Source organism: Rutidosis leptorrhynchoides, chromosome 3 (assembly GCF_046630445.1).
Source record: "Rutidosis leptorrhynchoides isolate AG116_Rl617_1_P2 chromosome 3, CSIRO_AGI_Rlap_v1, whole genome shotgun sequence".
Lineage (NCBI taxonomy): Eukaryota > Viridiplantae > Streptophyta > Magnoliopsida > Asterales > Asteraceae > Rutidosis > Rutidosis leptorrhynchoides.
The window spans coordinates 116,563,870-116,587,020 of record NC_092335.1 but is presented as its reverse complement, the minus strand read 5'-3'; positions in this window follow the sequence as shown (position 1 = coordinate 116,587,020).

Sequence of the window (23,151 nt, the reverse complement as noted above, 5' to 3'; positions counted from 1 at the left end):
TTTTCTGAAATGTTATTGCTTGAAATAAATTATTTGGATAATTTGTATTTAATTATTTATAGGTTTAAATAATTATATTGTGTTATATTTTATAAGATTGATTTATAAAATATATGACTTAACAAATGCACATTGTATATATATAACAAGTTTTATAAAATTGCAAAGTTTTATACAACAAGTCTTATAAAATATAAGCTTGGTTATAAAATATACATGTGCAGATTTTGGGGTTTCAAGGAGTCACCCCATGCTTGTTTTGTCACTTTTAAGACAACACAATTCCTTAGGCACATGCTTAAGAGGTTAACCAAGGTTTTGACCAAAAGATACAAGCAATACACTTAAAAATAAGCAAAAAAAAAACTGCACACTCCTCTCCTTGGAGCTGAAACTGCCGTGGGTTTTCAAGGGGAAAAAGAGGTTCATTTTTCTTTGAGCAAGCTTAATTTCAAGTGTTGATTAAATCCTAACCAAAGTACAAAGTGTTGGTGATAAGTTTGGGGTATAACAACTTGAGGTTTCACACTTTTGGAGCTCCATTCATCATCATCATCTTCATCATTTACTAGCAAGCATGGAGTAGGTACAATCTCTTTACTTGCTTGTAGTTTGTAAGTATATATCACAACTTGATCCTAATTGGGATTTAACTTTAATTGGTTAAAGTTTAACAAGTCTAAAATTGGTAATTAACATGCTTCCGCTTTCTTAATTCTTAAAATGGTTTAAGTATATTATGAACTTGTTAAATCCCAACAAAAACCACTTTCCTAAATGGATATCTTATGGAAGATGTCTATATGGTCCAGCCTGAAGGTTTTGTTGATCTAAAATATCCTAAAAGGGTATGCAAGTTAAAGAAGTCAATCTACGGATTGAAACAAGCATCTAGAATGTGGAATCATAGTTTTAATGAGGAAGCCGAGAAATTTGGCTTCATTAAAAATGGTGATGAAGCTTGTGTATATAAGAAAGCTAGTGGGAGCACTATCATGTTCCTTGTACTATATGTGGACGATATATTATTATTTGGGAATGATATTACCACAATGCAAGGAGTCAAAACTTGGCTAAAGAGTTGCTTCTCCATTAAGGATCTTGGAGATGCACAATACATATTGGGGATAGGGATCTATAGGAATAGATCCAAGAGATTGATAGGTTTAAGTCAAAGTACATACATTGATAAAATCTTGAAAAGGTTCAAGATGGAAAACTCTAAGAGAGGTTTGGTACCTATTCAAAAAGGAACCGTTCTCAGTTCATCTCAGTGTCCTACCACGAGAGATGAACAAGAGAGAATGAAGAAAGTCCCATACGCATCTGCTATTGGGTCTATCATGTATGCAATGATATGTACTAGACCGGATGTGTCATGCGCTCTAAGCTTGACAAGTAGATACCAGAATAACCCAGGAAATAGTCATTGGATTGCTGTTAAAAGCATATTGAAATACCTTAGGAGGACTAAGGATATGTTTCTAATATATGGGTCTAGTGAGGAGGAACTCGCTGTAAAAGGTTACGTGGACGCGAGTTTCCAAACTGATCGTGATGACTCTCGATCACAATCCGGTTATGTCTTCATGTTAAATGGTGGTGCGGTCTCTTGGAAGAGTTCAAAACAGGAAGTTGTTGCGTTATCCACTACAGAGTCGGAGTACATTGCCGCCTCACTGGCAGCTCAGGAAGCTGCATGGATGAAGAAATTCATCGACGACTTAGGAGTGGTCCCTTCCATTCAGGACCCTCTTGAGATCTTTTGTGACAATGAGGGTGCGATTGCTCAAATCAAGGAACCTCGTGCTCATCAAAATACTCGTCACATTGAGCGGAGATTCAACTACATCAGGGATGAGGTTGAAAAGGGAAAGATATGTATTCACAAAGTTCACACAGATCAAAATGTTGCGGATCCACTCACGAAGCTTTTACATGGGCCAAAACATGAGGGACATGTTTGTGCATTAGGGCTTCGATATTCTAGTGATTGGATATGATCTATTTTATGTATTGTACCGGAACGAAATTATTCAAACTCATTAATATAACTATGGTGTTAATTTATTTGAGTTATGTTCCTATTTTACATATTTCATCCATGAATAAGCAACTATTCTAAATTTCCGTAGTCGATCACATTTGTGGGAACAAGTGTGAGGTTTAGACTATTATGAACTTGGATTGGTATACATTCATAGGTTGAATGTGGGGCAAGGTTGCAACCAAGGTTCATAGATATTTGTGGGAAACAAATATTGGAAGACCCGCTCTCAAGAATTACTGTATAGAGCCTTTGTGGTTGATCACATGTAATCTTGAGTAAAGGCGAATATCATTGTATCCTCTGACCTGAGATACATATTGGGTTCGGATATTCACCAAGTACTGTGCCTTGATTCTTTCCTTCGCTATTCTGAAACATGGTAGTACATAAGGAAGAACTCAGGTATATTACAAAGTGTATATCTAGGACGTATGTAGTCAAGATGGAATTTGTCCCTCTTATTCGTTGAGAGTCAGATGTCTAAGGCCTGAAAAGTTAAATCTATAAGAGAGTGATCACTCTGTATCTCCTGGATTTGACATGACATCTAGGATGAAAGGATATAATGAAAGATTCACCTACATATATCAGTTCGAGTAGGGAGCTCGAAAGGGATGATGTTATTGAATGGCACAAAGTCATAACATATTAGGGGTGATGGACGGTGTGTTAGGCTGTATCCATCACTTGCATTAATTTCTTATGTTTCTCGTGCAAGTGGGAGATTGAAGGTATTTCGTATGCCCGAGAGACATATTAAATTAATGTGGCTAATGTGTTATGATCCAAGTCGGGTCATACCCAATAACAAACTTACCGACACCTTATACGTATTTGATCTTAACGATTGGTTCATTAAACAAATACGCGACACTTGAATTTTAGAAAATCGGGTTTCTAAAATATTATCACTTGAGATAAATTATTTGGATAATTTATATATAATTGTTTATAGGTTTAAATGATTATATTGTGTTATATTTTATAAAAGGATTTTATAAAATGTATAGGTAACAAAATAATACATAAGTTTATAAATCTTTTATAAACTTTTATAAACTTATATGTATTGTTGATAAAGAGAATATGTGGCAGAATTTTGGGTCTCCAAGAAAGACCACACATGCTTGTTTTGTTGCCTTTTATACTACACAACTTCTCATGAACTTGTCCAACACTTATACCAAAGTTTGAATGAGTTTTCAAGTGATAACTACTAGTTTAAGCTTGCAAAAAAACTAAAAAATACTGCATTCTGCAGCTGGTCCAGCCGTGGCCTTTTTAGGTTGAAAAGAGGATCATTTTCTTTTTTTTAAAGTCAGTTTTTCAAGTGTTATCAAAGCCTAACCAATGTACTAGGTGTTGGGTACAAGTTTGGGGTATCACCTCTTGAGGTTTCATTGTTTTGAGACTCCATTCACCTTCATCTTTTCTTAAGTTGCTGTCCAGTTTTTAGGGTGCAAGAGAAGTGGGTTCCAAGCTAAGTTTAAAGGTGATTAAGTGTCTAATACATAACTAAGTTCAAGGGTGGTGTTGGTGCATCAAAAGCTTGGAGTTTTAACACACTTGTTCATCATCTCCTTGTGTTAAACAACCCTCAACTAGCTTGAGGAGGTAAATAAAACTCTATCTTTTCTTGTTAACTTGTAAGCATAATATTCACAACTTGATCCAAGAAGGGATTTAACTTTAATTGGTTTAAAGATAACAAATAGAATTGGTTATTACACGCTTCCGTTTATTATGATTCTTAAAAGGTTTTAAGATATATGAACTTGTTAAATCCCAACACAAGGCTCGTCTGTTTATTCAAAGATTGACTTACGTTCCGGGTATCATTAAATGCGGGTGAAAGAATGACCAAGAACACGGTGACCAAGACATACTTATTTACTCAAAGAATGACCAAGAACACGGTGAACATTTGAGAAAGGTGTTAGAAGTATTGAGGAAGGAAGAATTGTACGCTAAGTTTTCAAAGTGTGCATTTTGGTTGGAAGAAGTTCAATTCCTCGGTCACATAGTGAACAAAGAAGGTATTAAGGTGGATCCGGCAAAGATAGAAACTGTTGAAAAGTGGGAAACTCCGAAAACTCCGAAACACATACGCCAATTTTTAGGACTAGCTGGTTACTACATAAGGTTCATCTAAGACTTTTCCAGAATAGCAAAACCCTTGACTGCATTAACGCATAAAGGGAAGAAATTTGAATGGAATGATGAACAAGAGAAAGCGTTTCAGTTATTGAAGAAAAAGCTAACTACAGCACCTATATTGTCATTGCCTGAAGGGAATGATGATTTTGTAATTTATTGTGACGCATCAAAGCAAGGTCTCGGTTGTGTATTAATGCAACGAACGAAGGTGATTGCTTATGCGTCTAGACAATTGAAGATTCACGAACAAAATTATACGACGCATGATTTGGAATTAGGCACGGTTGTTTTTGCATTAAAGACTTGGAGGCACTACTTATATGGGGTCAAAAGTATTATATATACCGACCACAAAAGTCTTCAACACATATTTAATCAGAAACAACTGAATATGAGGCAGCGTAGGTGGATTGAATTATTGAATGATTACGACTTTGAGATTCGTTACCACCCGGGGAAGGCAAATGTGGTAGCCGATGCCTTGAGCAGGAAGGACAGAGAACCCATTCGAGTAAAATCTATGAATATAATGATTCATAATAACCTTACTACTCAAATAAAGGAGGCGCAACAAGGAGTTTTAAAAGAGGGAAATTTAAAGGATGAAATACCCAAAGGATTGGAGAAGCATCTTAATATTCGGAAAGACGGAACCCGGTATAGGGCTGAAAGGATTTGGGTACCAAAATTTGGAGATATGAGAGAAATGGTACTTAGAGAAGCTCATAAAACCAGATACTCAATACATCCTGGAACGGGGAAGATGTACAAGGATCTCAAGAAACATTTTTGGTGGCCGAGTATGAAAGCCGATGTTGCTAAATACGTAGGAGAATGTTTGACGTGTTCTAAGGTCAAAGCTGAGCATCAGAAACCATCAGGTCTACTTCAACAACCCGAAATCCCGGAATGGAAATGGGAAAACATTACCATGGATTTCATCACTAAATTGCCAAGGACTGCAAGTGGTTTTGATACTATTTGGGTAATAGTTGATCGTCTCACCAAATCAGCACATTTCCTGCCAATAAGAGAAAATGACAAGATGGAGAAGTTAGCACGACTGTATTTGAAGGAAGTCGTCTCCAGACATGGAATACCAATCTCTATTATCTCTGATAGGGATGGCAGATTTATTTCAAGATTCTGGCAGACATTACAGCAAGCATTAGGAACTCGTCTAGACATGAGTACTGCCTATCATCCACAAACTGATGGGCAGAGCGAAAGGACGATATAAACGCTTGAAGACATGCTACGAGCATGTGTTATTGATTTCGGAAATAGTTGGGATCGACATCTACCGTTAGCAGAATTTTCCTACAACAACAGCTACCATTCAAGCATTGAGATGGCGCCGTTTGAAGTACTTTATGGTAGAAAGTGCAGGTCTCCGATTTGTTGGAGTGAAGTGGGGGATAGACAGATTACGGGTCCGGAGATAATACAAGAAACTACCGAGAAGATCATCCAAATTTAACAACGGTTGAAAACCGCCAAAAGTCGACAAAAGAGCTACGCTGACATTAAAAGAAAAGATATAGAATTTGAAATTGGAGAGATGGTCATGCTTAAAGTTGCACCTTGGAAAGGCGTTGTTCGATTTGGTAAACGAGGGAAATTAAATCCAAGGTATATTGGACCATTCAAGATTATTGATCGTGTCGGACCAGTAGCTTACCGGCTTGAGTTACCTCAACAACTCGCGGCTGTACATAACACTTTCCACGTCTCGAATTTGAAGAAATGTTTTGCTAAAGAAGATCTCACTATTCCATTAGATGAAATCCAAATCAACGAAAAGCTTCAATTCATCGAAGAACCCGTCGAAATAATGGATCGTGAGGTTAAAAGACTTAAGCAAAACAAGATACCAATTGTTAAGGTTCGATGGAATGCTCGTAGAGGACCCGAGTTCACCTGGGAATGAGAAGATCAGATGAAGAAGAAATAACCGCATTTATTTCCAGAAAATACGTCAACACCTCCAACTGCTTAAAATTTCGGGACAAAATTTATTTAACGGGTAGGTACTGTAGTGACCCGAACTTTTCCATGTTTATATATATATTAAATGAAATTGTTATTTACATGATTAAGTATTTCCAACATGTTAAGCAATCAAACTTGTAAAGACTTGATTAATTGAAATAGGTTTCATATAGACAATTGACCACCCAAGTTGACCGGTGATTCACGAACGTTAAAACTTGTAAAAACTATATGATGACATATATATGGATATATATATAGTTAACATGATACTATGATAAGTAAACATATCATTAAGTATATTAACAATGAACTACATACGTAAAAACACGACTACTAACTTAATGATTTTTAAACGAGACATATATGTAACGATTATCGTTGTAAAGACATTTAATGTATATATATCATATTAAGAGATATTCATACATGATAATATCATGATAATATAATAATTTAAAATCTCATTTGATATTATAAACATTGGGTTAACAACATTTAATAAGATCGTTAACCTAAAGGTTTCAAAACAACACTTACATGTAACGACTAACGATGACTTAACGACTCAGTTAAAATGTATATACATGTAGTGTTTTAATATGTATTTATACACTTTTGAAAGACTTCAATACACTTATCAAAATACTTCTACTTAACAAAAATGCTTACAATTACATCCTCGTTCAGTTTCATCAACAATTCTACTCGTATGCACCCGTATTCGTACTCGTACAATACACAGCTTTTAGATGTATGTACTATTGGTATATACACTCCAATGATCAGCTCTTAGCAGCCCATGTGAGTCACCTAACACATGTGGGAACCATCATTTGGCAACTAGCATGAAATATCTCATAAAATTACAAAAATATGAGTAATCATTCATGACTTATTTACTTGAAAACAAAATTACATATCCTTTATATCTAATCCATACACCAACGACCAAAAACACCTACAAACACTTTCATTCTTCAATTTTCTTCATCTAATTGATCTCTCTTAAGATCTATCTTCAAGTTCTAAGTGTTCTTCATATATTCTACAAGTTCTAGTTACATAAAATCAAGAATACTTTCAAGTTTGCTAGCTCACTTCCAATCTTGTAAGGTGATCATCCAACCTCAAGAAATATTTGTTTCTTACAGTAGGTTATCATTCTAATACAAGGTAATAATCATATTCAAACTTTGGTTCAATTTCTATAACTATAACAATCTTATTTTAAGTGATGATCTTACTTGAACTTGTTTTCGTGTCATGATTCTGCTTCAAGAACTTCGAGCCATCCAAGGATCCGTTGAAGCTAGATCCATTTTTCTCTTTTCCAGTAGGTTTATCCAAGGAACTTAAGGTAGTAATGATGTTCATAACATCATTCGATTCATACATATAAAGCTATCTTATTCGAAGGTTTAAACTTGTAATCACTAGAACATAGTTTAGTTAATTCTAAACTTGTTCGCAAACAAAAGTTAATCGTTCTAACTTGACTTTTAAAATCAACTAAACACATGTTCTATATCTATATGATATGCTAACTTAATGATTTAAAACCTGGAAACACGAAAAACACCGTAAAACCGGATTTACGCCGTCGTAGTAACACCGCGGGCTGTTTTGGGTTAGTTAATTTAAAACTATGATAAACTTTGATTTAAAAGTTGTTATTCTGAGAAAATGATTTTTATTATGAACATGAAACTATATCCAAAAATTATAGTTAAACTCAAAGTGGAAGTATGTTTTCTAAAATGGTCATCTAGACGTCGTTCTTTCGACTGAAATGACTACCTTTACAAAAACGACTTGTAACTTATTTTTCCGACTATAAACCTATAATTTTTCTGTTTAGATTCATAAAATAGAGTTCAATATGAAACCATAGCAATTTGATTCACTCAAAACGGATTTAAAATGAAGAAGTTATGGGTAAAACAAGATTGGATATTTTTCTCATTTTAGCTACGTGAAAATTGGTAACAAATCTATTCCAACCATAACTTAATCAACTTGTATTGTATATTATGTAATCTTGAGATACCATAGACACGTATACAATGTTTCGACCTATCATGTTGACACATCTATATATATTTCGGAACAACCATAGACACTCTATATGTGAATGTTGGAGTTAGCTATACAGGGTTGAGGTTGATTACAAAATATATATAGTTTGAGTTGTGATCAATACTGAGATACGTATACACTGGGTCGTGGATTGATTCAAGATAATATTTATCGATTTATTTCTGTACATCTAACTGTGGACAACTAGTTGTAGGTTACTAACGAGGACAGCTGACTTAATAAACTTAAAACATCAAAATATATTAAAAGTGTTGTAAATATATTTTGAACATACTTTGATATATATGTATATATTGTTATAGGTTCGTGAATCAACCAGTGGCCAAGTCTTACTTCCCGACGAAGTAAAAATCTGTGAAAGTGAGTTATAGTCCCACTTTTAAAAAATCTAATATTTTTGGGATGAGAATACATGCAGGTTTTATAAATGATTTACAAAATAGACACAAGTACGTGAAACTACATTCTATGGTTGAATTATCGAAATCGAATATGCCCCTTTTTATTAAGTCTGGTAATCTAAGAATTAGGGAACAGACACCCTAATTGACGCGAATCCTAAAGATAGATCTATTGGGCCTAACAAACCCCATCCAAAGTACCGGATGCTTTAGTACTTCGAAATTTATATCATATCCGAAGGGTGTCCCGGAATGATGGTGATATTCTTACATATGCATCTTGTTAATGTCGGTTACCAGGTGTTCACCATATAAATGATTTTTATCACTATGTATGAGATGTGTATTGAAATATGAAATCTTGTGGTCTATTATTATGATTTGATATATATAGGTTAAACCTATAACTCACCAACATTTTTGTTGACGTTTTAAGCATGTTTATTCTCAGGTGATTATTAAGAGCTTCCGCTGTCGCATACTTAAATAAGGACGAGATTTGGAGTCCATGCTTGTATGATATTGTGTAAAAACTGCATTCAAGAAACTTATTTTGTTGTAACATATTTGTATTGTAAACCATTATGTAATGGTCGTGTGTAAACAGGATATTTTAGATTATCATTATTTGATAATCTACGTAAAGCTTTTTAAACATTTATTGATGAAATAAAGGTTATGGTTTGTTTTAAAATGAATGCAGTCTTTGAAAAACGTCTCATATAGAGGTCAAAACCTCGCAACGAAATCAATTAATATGGAACGTTTTTAATCAATAAGAACGGGACATTTCACCGGGTATCATCAAATGCGGGTGAAAGAAGATGATATTCTAAAGACTGCTTTCAGAACACGTTACGGTCATTACAAGTTTATGGTCATGCCGTTTGGTTTAACTAATGCACCAGCTGTGTTCATAGACCTTATGAACCAAGTGTGTGGACTATACCTTGACAAGTTTGTCATTGTTTTCATTGATGACATACTTATTTACTCAAAGAATGACCAAGAACACGGTGAACATTTGAGAAAGGTGTTAGAAGTATTGAGGAAGGAAGAATTGTACGCTAAGTTTTCAAAGTGTGCATCTTGGTTGGAAGAAGTTCAATTCCTCGGTCACATAGTGAACAAAGAAGGTATTAAGGTGGATCCGGCAAAGATAGAAACTGTTGAAAAGTGGGAAACCCCGAAAACTCCGAAACACATACGCCAGTTTTTAGGACTAGCTGGTTACTACAGAAGGTTCATCCAAGACTTTTCCAGAATAGCAAAACCCTTGACTGCATTAACGCATAAAGGGAAGAAATTTGAATGGAAGGATGAACAAGAGAAAGCGTTTCAGTTATTGAAGAAAAAGTTAACTACGGCACCTATATTGTCATTACCTGAAGGGAATGATAATTTTGTGATATATTGTGATGCCTCAAAGCAAGGTCTCGGTTGTGTATTAATGCAACGAACGAAAGTAATTGCTTATGCGTCTAGACAATTGAAGATTCACGAACAAAATTATACGACGCATGATTTGGAATTAGGCGCGGTTGTTTTTGCATTAAAGACTTGGAGGCACTACTTATATGGGGTCAAAAGTATTATATATACCGACCACAAAAGTCTTCAACACATATTTAATCAGAAACAACTGAATATGAGGCAGCGTAGGTGGATTGAATTGTTGAATAATTACGACTTTGAGATTCGTTACCACCCGGGGAAGGCAAATGTGGTAGCCGACGCCTTGAGCAGGAAGGACACAGAACCTATTCGAGTAAAATCTATGAATATAATGATTCACAATAACCTTACTACTCAAATAAAGGAGGCGCAATAAGGAGTTTTAAAAGAGAGAAATTTAAAGGATGAAATACCCAAAGGATCGGAGAAGCATCTTAATATTCGGGAAGACGGAACCCGGTATAGGTCTGAAAGGATTTGGGTACCAAAATTTGGAGATATGAGAGAAATGGTACTTAGAGAAGCTCATAAAACCAGATACTCAATACATCCTGGAACGGGGAAGATGTACAAGGATCTCAAGAAACATTTTTGGTGGCCGGGTATGAAAGCCGATGTTGCTAAATACGTAGGAGAATGTTTGACGTGTTCTAAGGTCAAAGCTAAGCATCAGAAACCATCAGGTCTACTTTAACAACCCGAAATCCCGGAATGAAAATGGGAAAACATTACCATGGATTTTATCACTAAATTGCCAAGGACTGCAAGTGGTTTTGATACTATTTGGGTAATAGTTGATCGTCTCACCAAATCAGCACACTTCCTGCCAATAAGAGAAGATGATAAGATGGAGAAGTTAGCATGACTGTATTTGAAGGAAGTCATCTCCAGACATGGAATACCAATCTCTATTATCTCTGATAGGGATGGCAGATTTATTTCAAGATTCTGGTAGACATTACAGCAAGCATTAGGAACTCGTCTAGACATGAGTACTGCCTATCATCCACAAACTGATGGGCAGAGCGAAAGGACGATACAAACGCTTGATGACATGCTACGAGCATGTGTTATTGATTTCGGAAATAGTTGGGATCGACATCTACCGTTAGCAGAATTTTCCTACAACAACAACTAAAATTCAAGCATTGAGATGGCGCCGTTTGAAGCACTTTATGGTAGAAAGTGCAGGTCTCTGATTTGTTGGAGTGAAGTGGGGGATAGACAGATTACGGGTCCGGAGATAATACAAGAAACTACCGAGAAGATCATCCAAATTCAATAACGGTTGAAAACCGCCCAAAGTCGACAAAAGAGCTACGCTGACATTAAAAGAAAAGATATAGAATTTGAAATTGGAGAGATGGTCATGCTTAAAGTTGCACCTTGGAAAGGCGTTGTTCGATTTGGTAAACGAGGGAAATTAAATCCAAGGTATATTGGACCATTCAAGATTATTGATCGTGTCTGACCAGTAGCTTACCGGCTTGAGTTACCTCAACAACTCGCGGCTGTACATAACACTTTCCACGTCTCGAATTTGAAGAAATGTTTTGCTAAAGAAGATCTCACTATTCCATTAGATGAAATCCAAATCAACGAAAAACTTCAATTCATCGAAGAACCCGTCAAAATAATGGATCGTGAGGTTAAAAGACTTAAGCAAAACAAGATACCAATTGTTAAGGTTCGATGGAATTCTCGTAGAGGACCCGAGTTCACCTGGGAACGAGAAGATCAGATGAAGAAGAAATAACCGCATTTATTTCTAGAAGATACGTCAACACCTCCAACTGCTTAAAATTTCAGGACGAAATTTATTTAACGGGTAGGTACTGTAGTGACCCGAACTTTTCCATGTTTATATATATATTAAATGAAATTGTTATTTACATGATTAAGTGTTTCCAACATGTTAAGCAATCAAACTTGTAAAGACTTGATTACCTGAAATAGGTTTCATATAGACAATTGACCACCCAAGTTGACCGGTGATTCACGAACGTTAAAACTTGTAAGAAAACTATATGATGACATATATATGGATATATATATATATATATATAGTTAACATGATATTATGATAAGTAAACATATCATTAACTATATTAACAATGAACTACATATGTAAAAGCAAGACTACTAACTTAATGATTTTGAAACGAGACATATATGTAACGATTATCGTTGTAACGACATTTAATGTATATATATCATATTAAGAGATATTCATACATCATATTATCATGATAATATAATAATTTAAAATCTCATTTGATATTATAAACATTGGGTTAACAACATTTAACAAGATCGTTAACCTAAAGGTTTCAAAACAACACTTACATGTAACGACTAACGATGACTTAACGACTCAGTTAAAATGTATATACATGTAGTGTTTTAATATGTATTCATACACTTTTGAAAGACTTCAAGACACATATCAAAATACTTCTACTTAACAAAAATGCTTACAATTACATCCTCGTTCAGTTTCATCAACAATTCTACTCGTATGCACCCGTATTCGTACTCGTACAATACACAGCTTTTAGATGCATGTACTATTGGTATATACACTCCAATGATCAGCTCTTAGCAGCCCATGTGAGTCACCTAACACATTTGGGAACCATCATTTGGCAACTAGCATGAAATATCTCATAAAATTACAAAAATATGAGTAATCATTCATGACTTATTTACATGAAAACAAAATTACATATCCTTTATATCTAATCCATACACCAATGACCAAAAACACCTACAAACACTTTCATTCTTCAATTTTCTTCATCTAATTGATCTCTCTCAAGTTCTATCTTCAAGTTCTAAGTGTTCTTCATAAATTCTACAAGTTCTAGTTTCATAAAATCAAGAATACTTCCAAGTTTGCTAGCTTACTTCCAATCTTGTAGAGTGCTCATCCAACCTCAAGAAATCTTTCTTATTTATAGTAAGATATCTTTCTAATATAAGGTAATACTCATATTCAAACTTTGATTCAATTTCTATAACTATAACAATCTTATTTCGAGTGGAAATCTTACTTGAACTTGTTTTCGTGTCACGATTCTACTTCAAGAAATTTCAAGCCATCCAAGATCCTTTGAAGCTAGATCCATTTGTCTCTTTTCCAGTAGGTTTATCCACACAACTTGAGGTAGTAATGATGTTCATAACATCATTCGATTCATACATATAAAGCTATCTTATTCGAAGGTTTAACTTGAAATCACTAGAACATAGTTTAGTTAATTCTAAACTTGTTCGCAAACAAAAGTTAATCCTTCTAACTTGACTTTTAAAATCAACTAAAAACATGTTCTATATCTATATGATATGCTAACTTAATGATTTAAAACCTGGAAACACGAAAAACACCGTAAAACTGGACATACGCCGTCGTAGTAACACCGCGGGCTGTTTTGGGTTTGATAATTAAAAACTATGATAAACTTTGATTTAAAAGTTTTTCTTTTGGGAAAATTATTTTTCTTATGAACATGAAACTATATCTAAAAATCATGGTTAAACTCAATGTGGAAGTATGTTTTTCAAAATGGTCATCAAGAAGTCGTTCTTTCGACTGAAATGACTACCTCTTACAAAAATGACTTGTAACTTATATTTTCGACTATAAACCTATACTTTTTCTGTTTAGATTCATAAAATATAGTTCAATATGAAACCATAGCAATTTGATTCACTCAAAACGGATTTAAAATGAAGAAGTTATGGGTAAAACAAGATTGGATATTTTTTAATTTTTGTAGCTACGGGAAATATTAACAATTCTATACAAATCATATCCTAGCTAACTTATATTGTATTATATATGTATTCTAATATATTATGTAATCTTGGGATACCATAGACACGTATGCAAATGTTTTGACATATAATATCGACCCATGTATATATATTATTTGGAACAACCATAGACACTCTATATGCAGTAATGTTGGAGTTAGCTATACAGGGTTGAGGTTGATTCCAAAAATATATATACTTTGAGTTGTGATCTAGCATGAGACGTGTATATACTGGGTCGTGGATTGATTCAAGATAATATATATCGATTTATTTCTGTACATCTAACTGTGGACAACTAGTTGTAGGTTACTAACGAGGACAGCTGACTTAATAAACTTAAAACATCAAAATGTATTAAAAGTGTTGTAAATATATTTTGAACATACTTTGATATATATGTACATATTTGTTATAGGTTCGTGAATCGACCAGTGGCCAAGTCTTACTTCCCGACGAAGTAAAAATCTGTGAAAGTTAGTTATAGTCCCACTTTTAAAATCTAATATTTTGGGATGAGAATACATGCAGTTTTATAAATGTTTTACGCAATAGACACAAGTAATTGAAACTACATTATATGGGTGAATGATCGAAGCCGAATATGCCCCTTTTGCTTGGTAGCCTAAGAATTATTAAACCGATCTACTAATTGACGCGAATCTTAAAGATAGATCTATTGGGCCTAACGAACCCTATCCAAAGTACCGGATGCTTTAGTACTTCGAATTCGTTTTTATTATGTCCGAAGGATTTCCCGGAATGATAGGGGATATTCTTATATGCATCTTGTTAATGTCGGTTACCATGTGTTCACCATATGAATGAATTTTATCTCTATGTATGGGATGTATATTGAAATATGAAATCTTGTGGTCTATTATTATGATTTGATAATATATAGGTTAAACCTATAACTCACTAACATTTTTGTTGACGTTTTAAGCATGTTTATTCTCAGGTGATTCTTTAGAGCTTCCACTGTCGCATACTTAAATAAGGACGAGATTTGGAGTCCATGCTTGTATGATATTGTGTAAAAACTGCATTCAAGAAACTTATTTCGATGTAACATATTTGTATTGTAAACCATTATGTAATGGTCGTATGTAAACAAGATATTTTAGATTATCATTATTTGATAATCTACGTAAAGCTTTTTAAACCTTTATTGATGAAATAAAGGTTATGGTTTGTTTTAAAATGAATGCAGTCTTTGAAAAACGTCTCATATAGAGGTCAAAACCTCGCAACGAAATCAATTAATATAGAACGTTTTTAATCAATAAGAACGGGACATTTCAGTAGCATCGTAGTACGTGTGTTGTAGTGTGAACTAAAGAGCTGGTAGCACTTAGCGTGAGTATGACTCTGGTTGTGATGTGAACCAAAGAGCCGGTAGCGTCATAACCGATGCATATGGTGTGAACCAAAGAGCCGGTAGCACCATGACATGAGTATGGTTAACCATGATTGTGTGTTGTATTGTCGCATATTGTATTATGTCGATTATATGCTATTGATTATGCTAGTTGCGGTATTGGAGATTTTTAGCTTCGTACTTGAGATGGTATGCTAATTATATTGCTAGCATGTATGCGGTATGTGTGTAAGTGTTTGCATGTAGGTATATTATATATGTATGTGTATAATTATTGCATTCACTAAACGTTTTGCTTACCCTCTCGTTGTTAACCTTTTTATAGGTTCCGGCGTGGACAAGGGAAAGGGTATTCATTCGGACTAGTGATCCCGCTTTGTTATGATAGGAGAAGCTTTTGGGAGTATAGCTTTTTGAAGTTTGACTGAGATTTGGGTAGTTTAACCCCCAAACATCATGCTCTAGTGTGGTTTGGAATTTAAACTAATTTGGTCGAAACTTGTATTTTGTACGAAACTCGGAATTTAGGACGATGTGGGCCCGGAGTCGTAAAACTTCTTTTATTATTAGAACGTGTTAGTTTTACTTATATTAATTCGTTGTGAAAAGCATTTCGTCTAAAAGTGTCGGGAAGTGGGAGATCTTTAAGCGAAAAATGGAAAAACTGGACAGAAGCTGCCAGGCCATGTGTGCGCCGCGCACTTAAGGTGCTGCGCGCCGCACACTTAAGGTGTTGCACGCCACGCACTACACTGTGTTTAAAAAAAATATTACGCGTATTCGATTGTATAACGGGTTGGGTCGTTACAAGTGGTATCAGAGCATGATCTAAGGGATTTAGGCGACTTGAGATAGGTGCCTAGACTTAGACTTTATTGTGTATGCGTATTATGCGGGACTTGTAGGAGACGGGTCGGACTGGGATTGGTTAGTGCCTAGGTTTATGTGAACTAACCTTGCGCTAATTGTTTTGTGTTGTGTTTGCAATCATCAAGTGAGATAGACGTTGTACTAGCAAGTTAATGCGACGTGCTCACGTAACAATGATTAGCTACCATTGTTACTGAAATGTCCCGTTCATAATGATTATAAACGTTTCTTATTAATTGATTTCCTTGTTAGGTTTTGACCTCTATATGAGACGTTTTTCAAAGACTGCATTCGTTTTTTTTTAAAACAAACCATAACCTTTATTTTATCGACAAGGTTTAAAGGACACAACCAAGATTATCAAGAAATGATACTCTGAAAATATCACACTTACACACTACCATTACATAATGGTTTACAATATTAATATATTACAACAAAGTAAGTTCTCGAATGCAGTTTTTAAGCAATATTATACAAGCATGGACTCCAAATCTTGTCCTTAATTTAGTATGCAACAGCGTTGGCTCTTAACAATCACCTGAGAATAAACATGCTTAAAACGTCAACAAAAATGTCGGTGAGTTATAGGTTTAGCCTATATATTTATCAATTAGTACTAATAGACCACAAGATTTCATATTTCCATTTATTGTAAACAACATGCATGCATAAAAATCATTCATATGGTGAACACCTGGTAACCGACATTAACAAGATGCATATAAGAATATCCCCATCATTCCGGGACATCCTTCGGACATGATAAAAAAACTCGAAGTACTAAAGCATCCGCAACCATGGATGGGCTTTGTTAGGCCCAATAGATCTATCTTTAGGATTCGCGTCAATTAGGGGCCAGTTCCCTAATTCTTAAGCTACCAAGCAAAAAGGGGCATATTCGGCTTCGATCATTCACCCATAGAATGTAGTTTCGATTACTTCTGTCTATTTCGTAAAACATTTATAAAACTGCATGTATTCTCATCCCAAAAATATTAGATTTTAAAAGTGGGACTATAACTCACTTTCACAGATTTTTACTTCGTCGAAAGATAAGACTTGGCCACGGGTCGATTCACGAACCTATAACAAATATATACATAAATATCAAAGTATGATCGAAATATATTCACAACATTTTTTATTACATTTTTAATGATTTAAGTTTGTTAAGTTCACAGTCCATCGTTAGTAATCTACAACTAGTTGTCCACAGTTAGTAGTACAGAAATAAATCAATATAAGTTATCTTGGATCAATCCACGACCCAATGTATACAAGCCTCAGGTTAGATCACAACTCAAAGTATATATATTATTTTGGAATCAACCTCAACCCTGTATAGCGAACTCGAGCATTACAGCATATAGAGTGTGTAATAACCCGAAAATTTCCGATCAAATTTAAACTTTAATCTTTATATGTATCCGACACGATAAGCAAAGCTTGTGTTATTGAGTTTTGAAAATTTTGGAACTATGTTCATATATTTAATTTACCCTTCGACTGTTCTCGACGATTCACGAACAATTACTTGTAAATAAATATGTATATAGTTATTATATATATATATATATATATATATATATATATATATATATATATATATATATATATATATATATATATATATATATATATATATATATATATATATATATAATATACGATGTAATAAAAACTATTAATTTATTATATATATATATATATATATATACTTAATTGATGATTATATGTATAGTGTAATATATTAAAATGTATTTATGTTATTATATATATGTATATACATTATATAATCTTTAAATAATGCATGACTATAAATTGTAATAATAAAATATGTAATTATTAGTTATCATATTAAATTTGTTATTATCACTTTCTTTATTACTAAAATAAATATCAGTATTATTAATATTAAGTATCTTAAAATAAGTTGATACATTTAATTTGTTATAATTATTAATATTATTGTCATTATCATTAATATTATGGTTATTTTTATTATTAATAATATTAGTATATTTTTAGTAGTATTAATAAAATTATCGATATATATATATATATTTATTAGTTAATAATATTAATTAAAAGTGAGTCATAAAAGTCATAGGAATCGTACAAGTTGGTTACCAATCTCAATCCGTTTTTTTATTATTTTTTTTTGTTTGTATCTCCTGATTAAATCTTTGTTGTCTTCCACTAAACAATAAGTAACAGCTATCTTTGGAGGCTTATTCGATTAGAACAAACCATCACTCCCTTTATTCTTTTGGTACATGTTGTTATACTACCTGTCCCTATCTATCTTTAACTAATTGTACCTATCTATATTATCGATATCAACATGTACATATCGATTACACAGTAAAAACACAAAAACAATCACCCTTGCTTTACCCTAAACATATACATAGGCATATATCCTCATACACTAACAAACCCACTGCAGTATTCAATTAACTATTTTTCTACTCAATCTACATCACTATATCACCACCTTTCCACCACAACATCATCATAAACCACCACCATAAACGCTACCAAACTAGCTCACTCCTTGTTAATCCTGCCCGATAAAACCCATTACAGGAACCCTCGAAGAGTGCTGCAACTGGGTCGCTACTGCACCTGTTCGGCCAGCAACAGAAACGAGACCTAAAACTACCACTCTCATCACCTCCTTCGCCCTTGTGTTTCTATTTCTTGAATGATTACCACCTTTGAAGACCCACACCATTGATAAAACACCAACGACTATCATTTATTCATTTTATGGCATGAACAACGTCACCCAACCTTGAACCAACCCCTAACCCCTTACACCACCGTATTTTCTTTCTGTTTTGCAGATCACCACGACCCACCTGTATCATCATCAAACTGCAATCACAACATCTCGGACCCTTTATTCTCTCATCCTCTCCATCTCTCATATTTTTTTTCTTGTTTCTTTTTCTGATTATAACCACACCAATGAATCACCATTACCACCCCCTCTATCGACTACCATCACGACAACCATCTTCCAACACCACTTATGTATTCGATTTCTATTTCTATCGCTACTGTATAACAGCTTCTACTATTTGGTTCTGTTATATTATGCAAACATCACCAACACCATCTAAACCGGTAGATACTGTAGCTGCAGTTGCTATTAGCGGGTTCTGTTGGAAGTTAAAACGCGAAGGATGATGATGATAATTATGAGTTTAATGTATGGTGATGATGAGGTGTCTCTGTTGCGGTTCGATTTAAAAAGTGTGTTGTGCAATGAAGATGATGCACGATATTGATAATGATATGATAATAGTGTATGAGCTGGAAAGTTATGTCTGCTACATGATTGATAAAGTGGTTCCAGCTATTTTTTTATAAATACCGAAACCTTTTGATACATATTATTAGACTATGCAACTGAATGATACGTTTGGGCTTAGAAACTTGGGCCTCGATTTATAGTCAATCGATTGGGGTCTATGTGAAGAAATACAGAAATTATGGGTTATAAATTTAAGTTTGTGTTTTAAAACAAAAAGAAAATAGACGGATTAGTGGTTAATGGTGTTTGTGTGTGTGCGAGAGGTCGGGGGTTCGAGTCCCTAATGGAGCATTTTTTTTACAGCCTTTTCATTTAAGGTAGTTCATTTTTTTTATTTATCATTTCATTTATTGTTATTATTATTATTGTTATAATTATTAGTATTATTAATTAACACTTATCATTATTATTATGATTATGGTAAGTAAATTGTTGCCAATGTTATTATTACTAATATTATTATTACAAAGTATTAGTATTTAAGATTATTATTATTATTATTATAACCTTAGTTACAGCTACGATTATTATTAGTGTTATTATTATTAATTATTATTATTAGTACTTGTATCAAAATTATTATTATTATTATTAAGTAGTGGTATTGTTATTATTAGTTATTATTATTATGACTACAATTCCAATTATAAATAATATTAATATCATTACCATTTTGTTACCAAGTAACATCACTAAATATTATTAGGGTTATTATTATTATTATTAGTAATATTGATATAGGTATTATTATGATTAGGATATCATTATTATTATTATCATTAAGTATAAGAATTATTATTATTAGTATTATATGTACTATGAAAATGATTAACCTTAAAACTTATTTATGATTTAATTGAATTATTAATATCATCATTATTATTATTATTATTATTATTATTATTATTATTATTATTATTATTATTATTATTATTATTATTATTATTATTATTATTATTATTAATATTATCATTATTACCAAAAGATACAACTTCTTATTTATTATTTTTTATCAAATAACTACTAGTTATATAAAACTATACTTAATACATATAACATAACTATATAATACATAAAATGAATATATCTAGGAAACAAATAAGTTATTAATATAAGAATGATATCACTAATAAATATAAATAAATCTATTCGATTACGATGATGTGTATTAACAAATATCCAAATGATTTAGGTTCGTGAATCCGAGGCCAACCCTGCATTGTTCAGTTGTTCAATATAGTGATATGTATTTTTACTACAAAATACAGTATGGTGAGTTTCATTTGCTCCCCTTTTACTCTTTACATTTTTAGGGCTGAGAATACATGCAAATGTTTTATTAACTGTTTTACAATAATTATATGCGTGAGTTTCATTTGCTCCCTTTTTACTCATTACATTTTTGGGGCTGAGAATACATGCAAATGTTTTATTAACTGTTTTACAATAATTATATGCGTGAGTTTCATTTGCTCCCTTTTTAAATGCTTTTGCAATATATGTTTTTGGGACTGAGAATACATGCGCTGTCTTTATAAATCTTTTATGAAATAGACACAAGTATGTGAAACTACATTCTATGGTTGAATTATCGAAATCGAATATGCCCCTTTTTATTAAGTCTGGTAATCTAAGAATTAGGGAACAGACACCCTAATTGACGCGAACTCTAAAGAAAGATCTATCGGGCCCAACAAGCCCCATCCAAAGTACTGGATGCTTTAGTACTTCGAAATTTATATCATGTCCGAAGGAGGATCCCGGAATGATGGGGATATTCTTATATGTATATTGTGAATGTCGGTTACCAGGTGTTCAATCCATATAAATGATATTTTTGTCTCTATGCATGGAACGTATGTTTATGAGAAATGGAAATATGAAATCTTGTGGTCTATTAAAATTATGAAATGATTATTTATGTTAAACTAATGAACTCACCAACCTTTTGGTTGACACTTGAAAGCATGTTTATTCTCAGGTACGAAAGAAATCTTCCGCTGTGCATTTGCTCATTTTAAAGATATTACTTGGAGTCATTCATGACATATTTCAAAAGACGTTGCATTCGAGTCGTTGAGTTCATCAAGATTTTTATTAAGTCAATTATAGTTGGATATATTATGAAATGGTATGCATGCCGTCAACTTTCGATGTAATGAAAGATTGTCTTTTCAAAAACGAATGCAATGTTTGTAAAATGTATCATATAGAGGTCAAATACCTCGCGATGTAATCAACTGTTGTAAATCGTTTATAATTGATATGGACTTCGTCCGGATGGATTAGGACGGGTCTCTTCAGAGTGTCTATGGTTGTTCCAAATAATATATATAGATGACGTCGATATGATATGTCAAAACATTGTATACGTGTCTATGGTATCTCAAGATTACATAATATACATTAGAATACATGTATAATACAATATAATTTAGTTAGGATATGGTTAGTATAGATTTTTGTAAATTTATCCCGTAGTCAAATTAACCATTTTTAACCAATTTTGTTTTACCCATAACTTCTTTGTTTTAAATCCGTTTTGAGTGAATCAAATTGCTATGGTTTCATATTGAACTAAAATTTATGAATCTAAACAAAAAAGTATAAGTTTACAGTTGAAAATACAGGTTACAAGTCAATCTTGTAAGAGGTAGTCATTTCAGTCGAAAGAACGACGTCTTGATGACCATTTTGAAAAACATACTTCCACTTTGAGTTTAACCATGATTTTTGGATATAGTTTCATGTTAATAAGAAAAATCATTTTCCCAGAAGAACAAATTTTAAATCAAAGTTTATCATAGTTTTTAATTATCAAACCCAAAACAGCCTGCGGTGTTACTACGACGGCGTATGTCCGGTTTTACGGTGTTCATCATGTTTCCAGGTTTTAAATCATTAAGTTAGCATATCATATAGATATAGAACATGTATTTAGTTGATTTTAAAAGTCAAGTTAGAAGGATTAACTTTGTTTGCGAACAAGTTTAGAATTAATTAAACTATGTTCTAGTGATTACAAGTTTAAATCTTCGAATAAGATAGTTATAAATATATGAATCGAATGATGTTATAAACATCGTTACTACCTCAAGTTTAGTAGGTAAACCTACTGGAAGTGACAAAAATTGATCTAGCTTCAAAGGATTCTTGGATGGCTTGAAAGTTCTTGGAGTAGAATCATGACACAAAAACAAGTTCAAGTAAGATTTTTACTCGAATTAAGATAGTTTATAGTTATAGAAATCGAATCAAAGTTAGAATATGAATATTACCTTGAATTAGAAAGATAACCTACTGTAAATAATAAAGGTTCCTTGATCTTAGATGATTACTTGAAAAGGATTAGAAAGCTTGGAAGTAGACTTGCAAACTTGGAAGTGTTCTTGAAGTTTACTTGAGTAGTTATTTTGAAAGTTGATCTAGGTTAGGATTTATGAACTAGATTGAGCTAGATTTTGTTGAAGATGATGAAGAACACTTAGAACAATGGAAGAACACTTGAGAGAGAGTAATTTGATTCAAGAAAATTGCAAAGTGAATGTGTTTGTGAGGTACCTCATTCACGTGAATATGGAGTCTCCATATAGGCTCCATTAGT